Source organism: Gopherus flavomarginatus, chromosome 2 (assembly GCF_025201925.1).
Source record: "Gopherus flavomarginatus isolate rGopFla2 chromosome 2, rGopFla2.mat.asm, whole genome shotgun sequence".
NCBI classification, from domain to species: Eukaryota; Metazoa; Chordata; order Testudines; family Testudinidae; genus Gopherus; species Gopherus flavomarginatus.
This window is the reverse complement of record NC_066618.1, coordinates 63,753,549-63,771,525: the sequence shown is the minus strand read 5'-3', so window position 1 is coordinate 63,771,525 and position 17,977 is coordinate 63,753,549. Positions and strand designations below refer to the sequence as shown.

Here is a 17,977-nt window from a genome sequence, read left to right as displayed (position 1 = left end):
CACAAGCCCTGGCATAATTCTAACACTGCTCACAGCTTGCATAAGAGTGGCTTTTTGGATATCATTTGAAAATAAAGTTGCATCAAAAAAAATTAAAGTATTCAAACTGTTCCTTGCAATGTGTATGTCAAATGCAACATTTACTTTTTTTCCCCTCCATAAAATGAACATACACAAAGCTAGTCCTAAATGCTATAATACAGCATTTACTGAGTTCCCAGATCAAAAATACATTAAAGGTAAAAGCATTACATGCATTTCAGTTGTCTAAAACACAAAGCATTACGAGCCACAGATATTTAGAATTAAGGTTAAATTTAAGGATATCCAACCAGGTTAAAATATGGAGATGCCTAGTTCAGACTCCCAAATGTTGACTGTATTGTGTCACTACAGGACATGTATGACTAGTGCACAGTAGTGTTTGTAGTCCTAGATACTATTAAACTGTTTTAAAAAAAAAACAAAAAACCCACAGATTTCTTCATCATTCCCACCTTCTCCTCACCCATGTCACTAGAGACTAGAGGATGAGAAGCGAGTAGTTAAGGTTTTCCTCACATATACAAAATCCAAGTTAGCACTATTCCCTGGGAACTCTTTATATTTCATACATCAACACTAAACAAGAAACCCTAAGAGAACATAACCTTCAAGTTATTAGGAAAACTACATTATATGAAGCATCAGCCTTAATTTTTTTCTTTTACTTTGAGAGTCAGATTCATCTGTGGATTCTGACTGCTTTGCCATTTTGGGACAGCTTGAGCTTTCTGGCTCCTTTCCTTTCGGGTAACAATTCACTACCCTACTACATTCTATTTCACAGCCACAATTTCTCCTCTCACTTTCCCCTGAGCATACAGGTTTCCTGTCTGGTTCTCCTTGTTGACTAGATCTGATGCAATGGATAGTCCTAAGACTTACTTAGTTTGAGAGTGCATGGTTTTTTGGGGGGGAGAGGGCCATTTTTCATAATTAAGTTTTGTGAAACAGTCTGAAGAATATTTTTCTTCAGATACTTCCATGAAGAATTGTGTTTTTTCCAATACAGTTGCCAGCTACCATCTTCAATGAAACGGAGGCCATAGTGTCCTCAATTGAGCCAAGCAGCTAAAAAGTGACTGGAAGCCAGTGAAAGGATTTTAGCATGGACCGGATTTACTCATGATAGCCTACACCATGGAGTAGGGTGGGCAGCCACATTCTGTACCAGCTGCAGCCTGTGTATGGTCTTCACTTCCAGCTGGAAAAATGACCCTTATTGTATCTGAAGCTGAAAGTGACTAGTGCATTGATCACTGTGGCTCAGATCTCATCTGGAGGAACGAGTGAAGTTTCCTAGCAAGTTGGAGGCAAGAGAGAACATATTTTATGTATCAATGCTACACAGTTACCCATGCTAGTGAGGAGTCAAATAGGGCAAATGTGCACATCAGAGGTTTCACACTACTTTAATGAAAGCGGTTGTATGCTTTCCAGTGAAAGAGGACAGTGTCTGCTAGTTTTTCATTTCAAGACCAAAGAAGTTTAAGGCCTTGGCTACACTGGCGCTTTACAGCACTGCAACTTTCTCGCTCAGGGATGTGAAAAAACACACACCCCTGAGCACAGCAAGTTACAGCGCTGCAAAGCACCAGTGTAAACAGTGCCCCAGTGCTGGAAGCGCAGCTCCCAGTGCTGTAAGCTAATCCCCATGGAGAGGTGGAGTACCTGCAGCGCTGGGAGAGCTCTCCGCCAGTGCTGGCGCTGCGACCACACTCACACTTCAAAGCGCTGCTGCAGGAGCGCTCCCGCGGCAGTGCTTTGGAGTTTTGAGTGTAGCCAAGCCCTAAAACAGGGCAGGATTTCTTAAATGACCAATTTTTAATTAGCTGCAACTCAAAATTAAAGGATTTAGATGCAAGTTCTCACAAAATTCATTCTGTACTCAAAGTTTGTAATTTTGGGAGGATATGCTATATTCTTCATATGTAAGAGTGGCTGAAATCTCGCTTTAGGTGAAAACTCAACCTTAAGCTACAAACAGACCTGTTTCCACACGATAGTAGAATTCTAAGATGTTAGACTAAATAGACTTGTTTGAAACACAGTTGAAGAGATATTCCTAAATGCCATAAAAGTTGACCTCTGAGTTGTGTGACCCAGACAAAAGCCTGACTCTCTCTTAATATTGGTGATAAAATTAACTTCTGAATGTCAATTTTTAGACCTCTTACTCCTTATTCATCCAGAGAGTTCTGTAGTTTATGGATTCTTCATATTCTGGTTGTTATGGCAGCAGACTATACATTACTGTCTTATGATTACACAGCACTGGCACATTGCAAGGGACAAGAACGAAGTCCAAGGTCTTTGACAACTCAGAGCTTTAATTGTAAGAAAGTAATGCACAATGAGTGCATTATGACAAAGAAATATTAAAGACGCCTATTAACAAAGTCTTTATTCTCACAGCTGTTTATCGTAACTGATTGCCAGGTCAAGCTCCAGTTATTCAATTTTCAAATAAAGTTTTCTCATTCTGATCTGTTTACCATACTGAAACACCTAAACTGAATATGCAAATACTGTTGCTACTTACAATTCTAGATTTCTTAATCACTGCTGTTCAGAGGGAATAGTAGGATGGATTTTGTATTTTGTTTCAGATTTATTAAAAACAAATATGAAACTAAATATAGGAGTTGTGCCCAACTTGCTGTTCTGTGTATCAGTTTAGGGGGCCAAAGGTAAATCTTCAATATTAAGAAGCTTGCAATAACTACGAAGTATGATATTACGAGACATTCATGTATTAAGAGACAATCTTAATATTTTGCATTTAAAGAGAACAAAAGGATAGTTACGTATTACATACAATTAGCAATTTCCATAAATGCTAAGGCTGGAAATGCAGGCCCTCTAAGCCAATAACTGGAATATTTTAAACAAGAGATTGTGCAGAAAGAGGGTCCCAATGAAGGTCTAGTAATGACAAGCTGCTGCCAACAGCCACTTCATGACATGGAGTAGTAAGAAGGCCTTAAGTCTTATTTTCAAAATTGCTGCAGTCACAAGATCCCTTAACTGACTGGAGTTGCATGTACTTTGAGAGAACTTCTAGTGAACGTCTAGAGCCTTAGGCCAAGACTGGCATTCACAGTTTTAGAAACTTTGCCAAATACCCAGTCAACTCCTTAAGTTCTGAGTACTGATCTTAGAATTCTCACTACATTCTCTTTTGCAGAGTGACTTTTAAAGCACAGATGAGAGTGGGAGATGAAGTTTTCGGAGTGAGACGTCACAAAGGAATAACCTGAATTTACGAGCGATGTAAGCTACAGATCTAGGTGGGAAGCTCAGAGGGTCCTTCATTGGCAAGAGGGAAAAAAAATTGTGCAGTTACAAGCGTCTATACCATCACTTCTGGAGCACAGAGAGTTTTACAGGGCAGCAACCCTACACCCACTAGTATCTTCAAAAAAAGCCTTAGTGGGGTGGTTCAGCAAGAACAAGCAAGACTAAAACATGCAAGTACAGCTTCATCATACTCCTGTAATGACTTCTCAAGGAACCGGATCTTGGTCAAGAAAATAGGTAAGCCTCCAGTCAACCCTTGGCCTAAGACTGCCAGATGACGAGCAAACTATGCCTGTATTTGAGATCAGAACTATATAAGCCATCAACACATTTAAATATAGGCCATTGAACACAGCAACAGCTTTGTCACTTTTGTTGAAGAAAATTCACACCTGTAACCACAAAATGCTTGTAGAAATAGGAATCACTTCTCCACACAGAATAGGAAAGGAGAGGCTGATTTATTTTTCTATGGGATAGGGCTGACTGTGCTCTTCCTGTCAGTCAGAATGTCACCTCTTCTACACTACAGAGCTAGGTCAATGCAAGGCAGCTTACATTGACCTAACTCTTTAAGCATCTAATATAAAACGTCGCTCCTGCCAATGTAGCTTGCCCATTACGCTGACTTAACTCCACCTCTGAGAGAGGCATAGCTGTTAGGTCAATGTAGTTAGGGTGATGCAGTGTCAGTCTATATCGACACTGCGTTACTTACATTAACTTCAGTGGCCTCCAGGAGGTATCCCACAATGGACCATCATGACCGCTCTGGTCATGATTTTGAACTCCACTGCCTAGTGACTAAGTACACAGCCCTCCCCTTTTAAAGCCCTGCAAATTTTAAATTCATGTCCTGTTTGCTCAGTGTGGACAGCTCACCTAGCAACTGCCCAGCTGACCATGCCTGCTCCATGCTGCAGATGCGCTCCTGCCTGGAGTAAACAGAAGGTGGTGGATCTGTGGGGAGAAGAGGCTGTGCAGGCACAGCTCTGATCCAGCCGTAGAAGTGTCGATATCTACGATCGGATTACTTGGGGTATGGAGGAGAAAGGCTACAGGAGGGACCCACAGCAGTGTCTCATGAAAGCTAAGGAGCTTGTGGCAGATGTACCAGAAGACAAGGGAGACTAGCAGTTGCTCTGGCATGGAGCCAGATACATGATGCTTTTACAAAGAGCTACATGCCATCCACAGCAGAGATCCCACCACACCCACAACAGCCCCATAGATACTTCACAGGAGTTGAAGTCACAGGCCTCCCAAGTGAACAATGAGGAGGTGGTGTTAGATGAGGAGTAGTATGAGGGACAGGCAAGAGGATCCAGTGGCACAGTGAGCCAGGACCTGTTTTTGACTCCAGAGCAGACAAGCCAATCCTTGCAGTCCAGCACAGGCAAGCTTGATGCAGGAGAAGGAACCTCTGGTAAGTATGAAGTTTTGATATTGCAAGGACACATCTTGTTCATTCATTCACTCTTTTTTAATCATTCTAGAAGACGTAATGAAATAACCAATAGAGGTAGAGTCACTATCTGCTTCTCATTCCCCTGTAGTTAGGCAGAGGAAGCCCTTCAAAACAGGTTATGTGCACTGGGATGTCCATGAATCCTCCATAGAGATTGCGAGGAAACATTCCTGGAGGTAGTCTGCAATCCTCTTACAAAGATTTCTGGGGAGGGCTGCCTTATTTTTTTTCCCTGCCACAGTAAGACTTTCCCATGCCATTCAGCAATTACCACTGGAGCACACTGGCCAGCAGCGTACGAACCCAGTATGCAGCTGGACACGTGCAGGAGCGGTTCCCTTTCAGTCTCCATTACCCTCAGGATTGAGATGTCAGCTAAAATCACCACCACCTGTTGAAAACAGGGTCATTATTCAGTTCAATTGTCCAATCCACATATCCTCATGCCCATGACCTATCCCACCCCTTACTGAACCAACTCATCCCCTCCCCGCCAGGCGGTACTCACTGTGGTTAGGACTGACACCATGCTCTATGAATCCCAAGGAGAAATGACTATGTAGTATTTGTAACTTGTGTGGATCAAGGGGAATGAGTTCAGTATACCAAATTTCCATTTATCTTGTAAATACAATGCATAGAGATACTATTGTGAGTGTATCTTTTACAGCTGGAAACATGACCTCGAGGGTCTCTCCATCCATAGCGGTTGGGCAGCTCAACCGATACGGAGAAGGAAGACGATGCAGGATGACATGTTCCAAGATACCCTGCAAGCCTCTGGTATTCTGAATACTTAGTCTATTTATAGAAACATAGTTCATCTTTATTAATTCACAGCATATGCTGGCTGGGGCTGACGTCATTCACCGATAATAGCAATAGGCACATTTGCAATGTTATAGTATTACACACAGCATTCATTACAAGGTTCATACCAGGAGCAAAAAAACAAAAACCAAGACAAAAAAAAACCACAATGCCAGACAGAGCACACTACAGAAACACGCTCACTATTTAAAATGGTCTTTCAAAGCCTCCCTGAACATTACAGCTCCTCACTGAGCAATTCTCATAGCCCTGGTATCTGGCTGTTCAAAATCAGCTGACAGCCACTCCACCTGCACCCTGGAAAAAAACTTCCCCGTTTGCTTCACAGATATTATGAAGCATGCAGCAGACAGCTATAAACATTGGGATATTTTTTTCCACTGAGGTCTAATCTCATGAGTAGACAGCACCAGCAGCCTTACAAACAGCCAAAGCCACATACAACTATCACTTGCTGAGCCTGTGGCTGAAACACTCCTTTGCCGTTGAGATGGCTGGTGTACAGCTTCATGAGCCACAGAGTAAGGGGTAGGCTGGGTCCCCCAGGATCACCATGGGCATTTCAACATCCCCCCGGTGGTAATCCTCTGGCCTCAAAAAAAAAAAAAAAAAAAAAAGTCCCTGCTTCCAGAACCGGCCTGCATTCTTAAAGATGCATGCATCATGAACCTTCCCTGGCAATCCCACACTGATGTCGGTAAAATGTCCATGGTGATCCACCAGTGCTTGCAATACCATAGAAAAGTAGCCCTTTTCATTGACGTACTCTGTGGCAAGGTGGTCTGATACCAAAGCAGAGATGTTGTGCCATCTATTGCCCCATGACAGTTTAGGAACCCCACTGCTGCAAAACCATCTACTATGTCCTGCACATTGACCAGAGTCACAGCCCTTTGTAGCAGGAAGCAATTAATAGCCCTGCACACTTGCATCACAGCAACCTCCATGAAGATTTCCCAACTCCAAATTGACTTCTGACTGATTGGTAGCAACCTAGTGTTGCAAGCTTCCACACTGCAATTGCCACTCATTTCTCCACCGTCAGCACAGCTTTCATTTTGGTGTTGCTGCACTTTAGGTGCTGGAGCGAGCTCTGCACGCACACTTTTCAGGAAGGTGGCTTTGTGCATCCAAAAGTTCTGCTGACACTGCTCATCGTCCCACCAGTTTGTGCTAGTTTCTTGGCCCCAAAACTGGTACTTCACCATCTGCAGCTGCTCCGTGAATGCCAACAATTGCGTTGAGAGGTTTCTTTCTATGTCCCACAGCAAGCTAGCTCCAAGGAATCGTCATGTTCCTCACAGCTCCACAAATATTGCAGGATCAGGAGTACTGTGCTTGCAACGCTCATCATCAGAGTGCAGAATTGTACAGGATACATATTTCTCACACAGATGGCACACGTGCAGGTTTGTGGGGCTTTTGAAAAGCAGCATGAAACATGAGATGCAGATAAAATTATGGAATGAAGAAAAGTACATTATGGGACATTGAAGTCATGTTCCCAGTCACCCCTGCACAACTTGTTTGACCCTATGATATTTCCAAACCCTTACCAAAACACCCTGCGCTAGATGGTGGCAAGTTACACAGTGGGATAGCTACCCATAGCGCACTGCTTTCTGCATCGATGCACACCGCCTACACAAAGAGCATAATGGTGACGTGCAAAAGCTATTTAATTACTGTAGTGGCTGTACATCGATGTAACTTCAGTTGACTTCATTTTGTAGTCTAGACTTGCCCAGTATGTTAGCCAGAGGAGGAACAGTGCTTTAAGAATGAATAACTATGTTTGACCCAATTAATAGTGTGCTTTTTTGGTACCTATTACCTGGATTAAATCTGAACCTGAATGATTCACCTTCTTCCCCTGAACATGCACCCTCACCACTTAGGGCTGGGCATTTAACTGGTCCAAAAATAACTAGTTAATGTGTGTCAAACATTGGTTAAAAAAAAGCCAAATATTCGACACTAATTTTTAGAAAAAGTAACAAGAGAAATCTTAAATAGATACTTATGCCTAATTACAAAAATCACGTTAGTTCACCGAGTTACTTTAATTACAAAAAATGCTAAATGCAATGAAATGGAGTTCTAAAAAAGCATAGTGTCTTTTCACTGGTCACGCTGCAATGCCACAGCAGCTGCATCAGTACAAATGGACTGCTGCAGCCCTGTACATATAAACATGCCCTTAATGGACCAACTTCTGTTGGTGAGAAGAATTTGAGCTACTCAGAGTGCTTCCTCAGGTCTGGGAGATGTACTCCGACTGCCCCAGCTAAATGCAAAGGTGGAAAAGATAGTTTAGCATAAGTAATTAACACATTCTAAGGGACCACTGTAACATTCTGTACCTTGTGGGAACACCCTACACCTCCATGCTCATCCTCATAAAATAATCGTGTGGCATCTAATGCAAAGTTTGTCATGTTGGGTGTCTTCGGATGCTCATGTTGCACTGAGCACTGTTACTGTAAACATTGTTATAGGTTGTAATTCCATGTATATAGTTGTGAGGCTCAGAATGTGTCCTCCTGGCTTAAAGTAAGCCCAAGCAAAAACTCCAAGAGCAGAGGGGCAGTTCACACCCATCAGGGCATGCCTGGGCCAAACCCAGCCCAGCCTCACGGGAACAAAAGGACACTGGCCTAGGCAACAAAGGATCTGTTGGATTCTCAAGTGCGTCACCCCCCCTTCCTTTGGTCAGTATGGGACTGCAATGAGGTAATGCTCACCTGACTCTGAAGGGGGTGAGGGGCAAAGCCACAAGGCAAGAAAGAACATGATAAAAGGGAGAGAGACATTTGCCAGGCTCTTCCTCTTCTATCTCCATCTACAGACACCACCATCAAGCAACTGAAGCGCTGATAAGAGAGGAGAGCCTGGCTGAAGGGCAACCAGACAGCCTGCGGTAAGAGGCATCTAAGTTCGTAAAAACAAGGAGTCCTTGTAGTACCTTAGAGACTGACAAATTTATTTGGGCATATGCTTTCGTGGGCGTTAAGATCAGCTTAGAATGCGTTTTGCTTTTGTTTCATTTGACCAAATCCAACTTCTTCTGCTTTGACTTGTAATCACTTAAAATCTTTTATCATTAATAAATTTGTTTGTTTATTCTACCTGAAGCAGTGCATTTGGTTTGAAGTGTGTCAGAGACTCCCCCTGGGATAACAAGCCTGGTGCATGTCAATTTCTTTGTTAAATTGACAAACTCATGTAAACTTGCAGTATCCAGCAGGCACAACTGGACACTGCAAGACAGATGTTCCTAGGGTTGTGTCTGGAACCAGAGATATTGGCTAGTGTTATTCAGTTGCACAATCCACGGAGCAGTTTACATGCCAGAGGTTGTGTGTGAACAGCCCAGGAGTGAGGGTTCTCACAGCAGAGCAAGGTACGGCTGGCTCCTAGAGAGTCAAGGAGTGGAGTGACCTAGTAGATCACCGGTCCAGGTAACACCAAGAGAATGTCACAACCACTCAAGGTGAAATGGCCCGTTAACACTCCTGTAGTCAAGGTACAAAAAAAAAAAATTCCTCAGAACAACTATGTGGGTGAAACCAGAGAGCTATGCGCTCAAATGAACTCCAACAGAAAAAACACATCATCACTTGTGTGTGAACATTTTTCAGAAAGTGATCACTCTATCTTTGATCTATCAGTCTTTATCCTGAAAGAAAACTTGCATAAAAACTCTTTCAAAAGACGAGACTGGGAACTTAAATTCATAACTTTGTATTAAAACCATGATTTTTTAATGTCTAGCAGATATTGGATTTTGTTTTGATACAACAATCTGTAAATTACTATTCCTCCCCATCCCCTTTTGAATTATGACTACAGGAGTGTGTGGCACTCTGTACCTCAAAGCAGCATCCTGGAACCCCCATATTCACCTCTGTCATATAATTATATGTTTTGTACAAAGTACGCCTTGTGAAGTCTCATTTAAACATCTTGATCAGTTGAATACTAATGTCCGGTTGGATTGTACGTGCTATCATTGTACATGTGTGTTACTGAAATATGTTGTGAGGTTGGGAACATCCGTAACCAGCTTTTCAGGTAAGACGGAGTAGCCAGACACGCTGATGGCCATTAAAGGGAATCTATTTTCCCAACAGCTATCCCAGAAGACTTCTCAGAAAGAGCACACAGACAATGGAGAATGACTGACCAATAGGGGTGAACCTCCCTGTCAAAGTATACATCTTTCCAACAAGCTGGAAGAAAACTACAAAGAATGGAAGTGATGTCATGACTGGGCCTCACTTCCCCAACAACTCAACACCTGGAAGCACATCTGAAAGACAAAGATTTTGAACTAGGGCAGGGTGGTCCCAGGCTGGAGGAGAGTCCCAGCCTGTGTATTGAACTATACCATCTGCCAGGGTGAGACACTGCTTGAGTCAAATCCAATATAGTTTATAGAACTCGGACTACAAATCTATTTTATTTCGTAGGTAACCAATTTGGATCTCTACTCTTACTACTCATAATCACTTAAGATCTATCTTCCTGTACTTAATATTTTTTATATTTTACCTGAAAGCGTGCGCTTTGGCTGAAGTGTTTGGGCAATCTCAGCTCAGTTTGCAAAGGCTAGTGTTTGTCCTCTTCACAACATGAGAGGGGCAAAGTGGGTAATGAACTTGCCCTGGTCAGAAGCCTGACCAGTGTAAGACAGTACAGTCCTGGAGTTCAAATCTGGGGAGCTGGAGGGAACTGGCTAGAGTAGAGGTGGACAAACTTTTTGGCTCAAGGGCCACATCTGGATATGGAAATTGTATGGTGGGCCACGAAAGTTCATGAAATTGGGGGTTGGGGTGCGGGAAGGGGTGAGAGCTCTGAGTGGGACCCGAAATGAGGAGTTCAGGGTGCAGGAGGGGGCTTCAGGTTGGGGCAAGGGTTTGGAGTGTGGGTAGCGGTGGGGGGGAGGGAATGAGGGTTCCAGCAGGGGTGCAGGAGGATGGAACTGAGAGGTTCAGAGGGGGATCATGACAGGGGAAAGGGGTTGAGGCGCAGGAGGCGGCCAAGGGTGCAGGCTCTTGGTGGCACTTACCTCAAGCAGCTCCCAAAAAACAGCAGCACGTCCCCCGTCTGGCTCCTACGTGGAGGAGCGGCCAGGCAGCTCACCATGCTGCCCTGTTTGCTGGCCAATGGGAGCTGCAGAGGCAGCGATTGGGGTGGGGGCAGCCCCTATGCACAGGAGCCAGAGGGAGGGGGACGTACTGCTGCTTCCAGGAGCCACACGCAAGCCCCGAACCCTACTCCAAGGCAGGAGCAGGAGGGCCAGATGTGGTCCCTGGGCCATGATTTCCCCACCCCGGGCTAGAATTTCTCTAGTGTTAGCTCCCAGCCACTTATGAACCAAGCTCCCTATAAGCTGCATGGCAGCGCAGCAGTCTATTTAGCACTACGCAGGCGCCCAGGGAACCTGCCCAGCCGGGACCTGCCATGGGCAGGGGAGGGCTGCCCCTTCCTCAGTCCCAACCCAGCTCCGGACATGCTGCGGCCGGAGGAAGGGGCGTCCCTCCCTGGCCCCAACCTGCTGCAGCCAGAGAGAGAGGGGTGCCCATAGAAGGCAACTTCCCCTCTAGTTGGGGGGGGTGCTTCATTCCCCCCCCCACAGGGCCCACCACCCTCCCCCAAGTGCACCCCGTCCCTGCTCCTACCCCTCCCTCCCGAAGCTTCCTATATGCCGCAGAACAACTGTTCACAGTGGGCAGGAGTTGGTCAGTGGGGCAAGTGAGAGGTCCTGAAGTTAGGGGAAGCTTGGCCTGCAGTACAGCACCCACTAATTTTTCTCTGAGAGTGCTCCAGCCCTGAAGACACTGACTCTGTGGGTGCTGTGGGGGCACTCCTCCCCAGGACCCAACTCAGCCCTGGACCTGCCATGGCTGGAGCAGTACCACCCCCAAGCTCCCCCTCCCACACACACACACCATGCACTCCAACCCTCTGCCCCAGCTCTGAGCCCCCCTACACATTCTGAACCCCTCAGCCCCACACCCACATGAATTTTGTTGTGTGCACCAATATGAAAGTGATGTGTCACATCATCTCCATATTGGTGCACATAAAATTCATCCCACACACGTGGGAAAAATTTGAGGGAATAGTGGCTGGGAGAATCATTTTTATTTAGCTGTGGCACTGCGTACCTCTCTCAGACCTGAGAAAGGGCTCTGGGTAGCTTGAAAGCATGGCTCTTGCACCAACAGAAGCTGGTCCAATAAAAAGGTGTTACTTCATCCACCCTGTCACTAATATCCTGGGAGCAACATAGCTACACCACCACTTAATAATGCGGAACTATAAAGTGTTCCATATTCTGGATGGCTTGAGCTATAGGTTCAAGTAGTTAAGAGTTCTGCCTCCAAAAGACAGTCATCAAGAATGTCAATGCTGATTACATAGGGGCAACAACTGGCAGCCCCTTCCTCAACAGCAGCTGCCTGAAGAGCTTTCTTGCATATCTGAAGATCTTTGGAGACATTTAATAGAAGATGCTTATCATATATGACAAGGCTCTCAGTGCGGATGAAACTGGCACTAAAAATGGCTGCAAGTAACTGTTTTTGAAAAACTTGTCAGATCTCCAACTTGTGGCAAAAGTGAAAAGCACTGGCAACTTTCTCATCACAGCACCAGTGAAAACCGTCATATAGGCAGCACATCCAAAAAAGGTGTGGATACTCCTTTATCAAAGCCCGAGCAGCCTTTATATTAGCCACGTTATTGGTCACAACCAAAATAGCCTTCATGGACCCAGTCCATTGACTATATTTTTAAACTGGTCACCAATATATTGGGCTGTGTGATGCTCAGTCGTCCAACGGAATGAATGAAATACTGGTTGTGGAGTTGCTATTAAGTTGATGACACACTCACTGTGAATATTGCTCTATCCATCAGACACTGGGGGAGATGTGAGGAGTTTGTGCAAAAACATCAACTCTTTTTCACATTGTCTGCTTTGGCATTCAGAAGACTTCCTGCAAGCTGTTTCCTCAGTACTTTGTAAATTGGAGGCAATTTATGAAAAAAAATACTAACCTATAATGATTAAACTATATGAAATGGCGTATTGCTGGCATAAATAATTAAATACATCTAGCATCAAGTTCATTTTTATGGTCATAGGACATTCAATCCAAAAACCTCTTAACACTAATTTGATGAACTTCTGAAGACTTTCCAGAAGTAGGAGTTTCGATGTTGAGACAGATAGAGTAGCAAAGCTTTTTAGAAAATAAAGAAATAGAATTAGCTTCACTCTCATACCACTTCCTTCATCAAAATGCTTCATGCTCTGTGGTGATGCTGCCAAAGATGAAGGATAATGCACAGGAAAAAAAAAATTCTGGTGAAGACCAGTTTTCCTGCTGTTTGACAGCAGCTGGACATATCTGAAGACTTTAACAAGTGTTTCTCCATTCTACCTACATATGTCACACTCCCAGAAGGAGAACCTGCACTTAGCTTTAACAGTTTTTCCACATTCGTCTCTAATAAAAGGTTTCATACAAATGATTTTGGCTTTCCCTGACTGCATACTTTGTCGTCATGTCACTTATTACTGTTGCACTTTCTGGAATGCTCTATTAATTATGAAATATCTTATTTCAACTAACTAGTAGCCATTCATATAACTACTATGTTCCAAAAGATGCCAGTCACTCAATCAAAAGCTGCACCCTCCCTCCCAGGACCCTGGAAGGGGTGCAGAGGAGGCAGCTCTTCCTCCCAGAAGCTAACACAATGGACTCAAGCAGCTGCACAGCATGAGGAAGAGGAACAGAGTAGGAAGGGAGGGACCTCTGAGATGTGTTTAATGAAGGGTGAGAGACATCACAACTTTTCATATTGTCTGCAGGTTTGGCTTGGGATAAACAGGTATGCAAAATGGGGGGACATTAAGGAGATCCTTCCTCCCCTCTTATCTACATAGGCATTTATTACGTGGTATTTGTTTTGTTGAGGGTGAGGGAGGTTTTGAAGGGGATTTATAACTATGAACTTTTGTTTGTTAAGGAAAAGGTTTAATGGCTGTGCATCTTTTCTCTGCGTTGAAAGAGGAAATTGAAAATCTGAACCCTCATCTCTTCCCTCGCCTAGTCCCTTCTGAGTTAAGTTCTGTATGTTTCTCTAGTCCATTTAAACTGTAAGCGGTTTGAGGCAGGGATCATTCCTTTAACTTGTTTAATGTACTTTATGAACTACCACATATCTTGATGGCCTGGTATACAAATAAAAATATACATACAATATTTCTGCTAGAAGATTTTAGCCAACTTTAAGTTAGTTCACCCTTTTCCCCCACAACAGGCTGCATGTAGTAAAGTATGTGATCAAGACAAATATTTAAGCAGGCTTGCTAACAGATGGTCCCATGATGCAACTCGAGGTAAACTGTTGCCTACATCAGAACATTCCTGCTGGAAAATTTAACCATGGAAGTCCAACAACAGGTCATTTGACCAGCTTGCCAAGTCTACACTTGATCATCCCCAGCTGGTACCTGTCATAGTGATCACTCTGCCTGGTTCACAGATAGAGAATTACTTTCTTTCCTCCTAAAGTCAGATTTTCTGAATCCACCAGTTGAAGGAGCAGAGACAAGACAATGGGACCTTGACCTCTGCCAATACATATGAGAGGGCAAGATGTGGAGAGGATTACATGATAGATATGAACTCTGGCTGACTGAAACATCAGCCCATATGACAACCATTCCCAATAGGCTCTGCATATATTTTGTTTGTGGTACCATTTGTCTTTCCTTATAGCAGCCTTCATCTTCCATTAACATTCTTTTGAGATAAGACCTTGTACCAGATAGTATTCCAGATCTATGACAAACACAGAAAAAAGCATGTGAGCAAACAAAGTAAACATTGAACCCAAGATGCTCCAGGCAGTCTATCACTATTTCTTTCTGCTATTACTCTATGCAGTGCACTGATCCACATAATTGTCCAAACAAAATATGAATACAACTATGATCCTGGAAGCCACCTTGAAGGAGAACTTGCTGGATGAATCAGTAATAAATGGAGTTGGAAAAGGATGCCATCCATATGTGGAGTTATGGAATTGTCTGTGTGATGGTGAAATGGGATTATGAAAACAAGCCTGGTTTCTGAAACTTGTTCCTACAAAGCTATGTCCAATCTGTCCCCAATTCAGAGGCTAGAAACTGGATGAGGACAGCTCTTGATGGGGAAAACAGATGTTATTACTCCAATCTGGAGCAGATTATTATTTCCTACAAATCCTGGCATGATAGGGTGCTCATGACAGGGATTGGGACAAGTGTGCTATGCAAGAATTGCAGGCTCCACAGACTAGACCTCTGGACAATGGATGTCATACCTGAAACACAGGGGTCATGCAGAAGAGAAAAATGAGTACGGGGCATTGAAAGGAGCACCAAATCAGTAGGTACAAGCAGTTTCAAGCACTCTGACACAGGCACCAAACTCTAGAGCTTCCAGAACTTGTGGAACAAGAGTGCCTAGACACCGCCATCAGTGAAGCATAAACATTACTGGCACCCAAACACCAAAACTAATGAAAATGCCATAGAATTTTTTAGATCACCACAAGGGCTGGGAGCACTTCAATGTTTTGTTTTGGGTTTTTCTTCACTTAAGTATGTCTACTGCCCAAGCCAAAGGTCTCAAACTTAGTGTTATTAGAATCTCAAAAAGAAAGGATAGCCCATGTTAGGATCAAATGAAGAACTGGAACAATGGTCAATATGGTCCAGCAAGAAGCTTCTGTGCCACTTTTGCACAAGGAAGAACTGGCTATTTCTACACTGAAGGGGGTAATTAATCATGGTCAGCAGGTGAGCTTGATTTGCGCTCTATTCTACTTACTATTTCTACCTACAAGTTGTCCTTATTTATTTTATTTAAATTTTTAAGACACCTTAAAGGCAAGATGAGTTCCACCAAAGGAGTCAAGACCCAGGAATATGAATCCTACAGAGACAGCAGGAATTTTAGATAAGCAGGAATTTTACACTCCCTATTGGCCTTTGACAGCCAAGGGTAAGACAGATATACTCGCTATAATCCATAGATTTATCTCCCTCTACCATCTATAAGGGTGGAGTCAACCAAAATTAAGGCCTCCACCTTTAAATCACAGTTTAATTGCATTAGCCACTGACCTTGCATTTAACAAGCAAAGCTCAACATCCATTAACATACTGTACTCTTGAAATGAAACCCTGGAAGATGCCAATAGAACTGAAACTAAAAGCCTTGGCCTAGACTTCATTTCTTCACCTTCTGTCTGCCTTGTCATGCCTTTGCTCAACATTACAGTAATCAAGGGGACCAAACTGTATAAAATCAGAAAAACAGGGATGGACAAGACCTCAAGAGGTCGAGTCCAGCCCCTACGTTGGGGTAGGATGAAGTATACCTACACAATCTGTTTGTCTAATCGGTTTTGTGGGATTCTACAACCTCCTTTGGAAGCCTACTCCAGTGCTTCTTATCTTCAGGGGATATGCAGAACAATTCATTTGCACTATGGTTTCAGCAGTGTTGGTCCCAGGATATGAGGCAATATCTTTTATCAGACCAACTTCTGTTGGAGAGACAAGCTTTCTGGCTTACACAGAGTTCTTTTTGATCATCAGCCTCTTTATAACAGTCCTAGCACATCTGAAGACCTACCAGTTTCCCCTTCAGTCATCTTTTCTCACCATTAAACATGCCAATTTTTAAGACTTTCCTCATAGATAGTTTTATTACTCTCCTCTAGATTCTCTCTAATTTGTCTGCATCTTTCCTAAAGTTTGGTACCCAGAACTAGACAGTACTCCAGCTGAGGCCTCACCAGTGCTGAGTGGAGCAAAATCATGTCTTCCCATTTTTTACTGTGACATTTCTGTTACTACACCCCAGAATAATATTAGCCTTTTTCACAACTGCATCCCACTGTTGGCTCATTCCGTGCATTATCTACTATAACCCTCAGATTCTTTTCAGAACTACTGCCTAGCCAGTTATTCCTCATTTTATATTAGGCAAGAAAAATCAAATTCACTAAGTAGTACTCTGCAGTTGTCTTAATGAATTTCACCTTTCATTTTAGACCAATTCACCAATTTTGTCAAGGTTATTTTGAATTCTAATCCTGTCCTCTGAAGCTGAGGCCTCTCCTAGCTTGGTATCATCCAGAAGTTTTACAATACTCTCTACTCCATTATCCCTATAGCCTGTCCCCATCATAGACCATCCTACCCCCAAGCTGACAGATACTTCTATCAACAGCTTCTTTCTGGTTAAGAGTGGATTGTGACAGGGTCTTCTTGATGGCTGAGCATTCTTGGCTTTGAAATTCATCTCCCACTTTGGTTTACTAGTATCCAGATTTGGTGACCTTAAGAGCCACCTACTCATTCAGGGTCCCCCAGGAGGTGGGAGTTTCCTGGCTATAAAAATCTTCTCCAAGTGGGTACCTGGTGCTCCATCAATCTATCTCCAATAGTCTTTCCACCTTAACAGCACATGCAGACATAGAAAGATAATCTGTTTTGTCCAAGCTGGTTGGTTGTTTTTCTGTCTGACCTGCTCGAGATGCTGTAGGCACACAGAGCCTAGGCATACTGCCACAACTGAAATACAGACTAAATAGTAAGTTAGCACAAGAATGCAAAGATATCCCAAAAACCATTCTACTGAATTGTTTTTAAAAATATTAAAGTCTTTCATGTTCATAATAATGGAATCTGGAGAGAAAAGGTAAGTATTTCCATGCAAAAGAAAAAACCCTACATATTACTGAGCCTTAAACTCAAGGTGGGTTCTGACAAAAACAGCAGTTATCCACTTGGAGAAAGAAGAAAGAATTACAGGTTAAGAAGCTAATTTTGCTTTTAAAGCAATACGAGTATCCAAATTCCATACTGAAACAATAGGAAGAAGCAGGCATTAACATTTTTCAACAGCCAGTTTACTGGGGGGGGAGTGGGGGGGTAGGGGGGAGAGAAACCTAAATCCACCAGTTCATCCATCTTGTCGTGGAGAAAAAGGCAATCAAAAATTAATTTAAATTGGTCAGAGGTAGTCCTGGACAGTTTGCCTTCTGGAAATATAGTGATTGTATTTGTGCTGGAGAGAAGACTGTTTCTCTGGTGGGGATGCCTAAGGGATCTCCTTTGTAAAAGCTTTGGAGTAAAACTTCCAGATGCCAGGGAGTGAATATTGAGAGTGTTGAGGACCTTTTGACCATGGTCCTCTTTACTGCTTTGATAACTGTTTTTATACTTAGACAAGCCCTGAGCTTTTACTTATCTCTACA

General features: G+C 43.3%; 1 protein-coding gene across 5 annotated transcripts in view; it reads right to left on the bottom strand.

The window, feature by feature from the left end:
• The window catches only part of PALS2 (protein associated with LIN7 2, MAGUK p55 family member), a 145,981-nt gene that overhangs the window by 104,756 nt on the left and 23,248 nt on the right, over positions 1 to 17,977 (bottom strand). The window contains exon 1 of one of the 5 annotated variants that reach the window (XM_050938640.1): positions 14,424 to 14,491. The exons of the other annotated variants lie outside the window; for them this stretch is intronic. The gene's annotated coding sequence lies outside the window, so the exon portion shown is untranslated. Of the gene's footprint in view, positions 1 to 14,423; positions 14,492 to 17,977 lie in introns of those variants that run through there. 5 annotated transcript variants of the gene reach the window in all.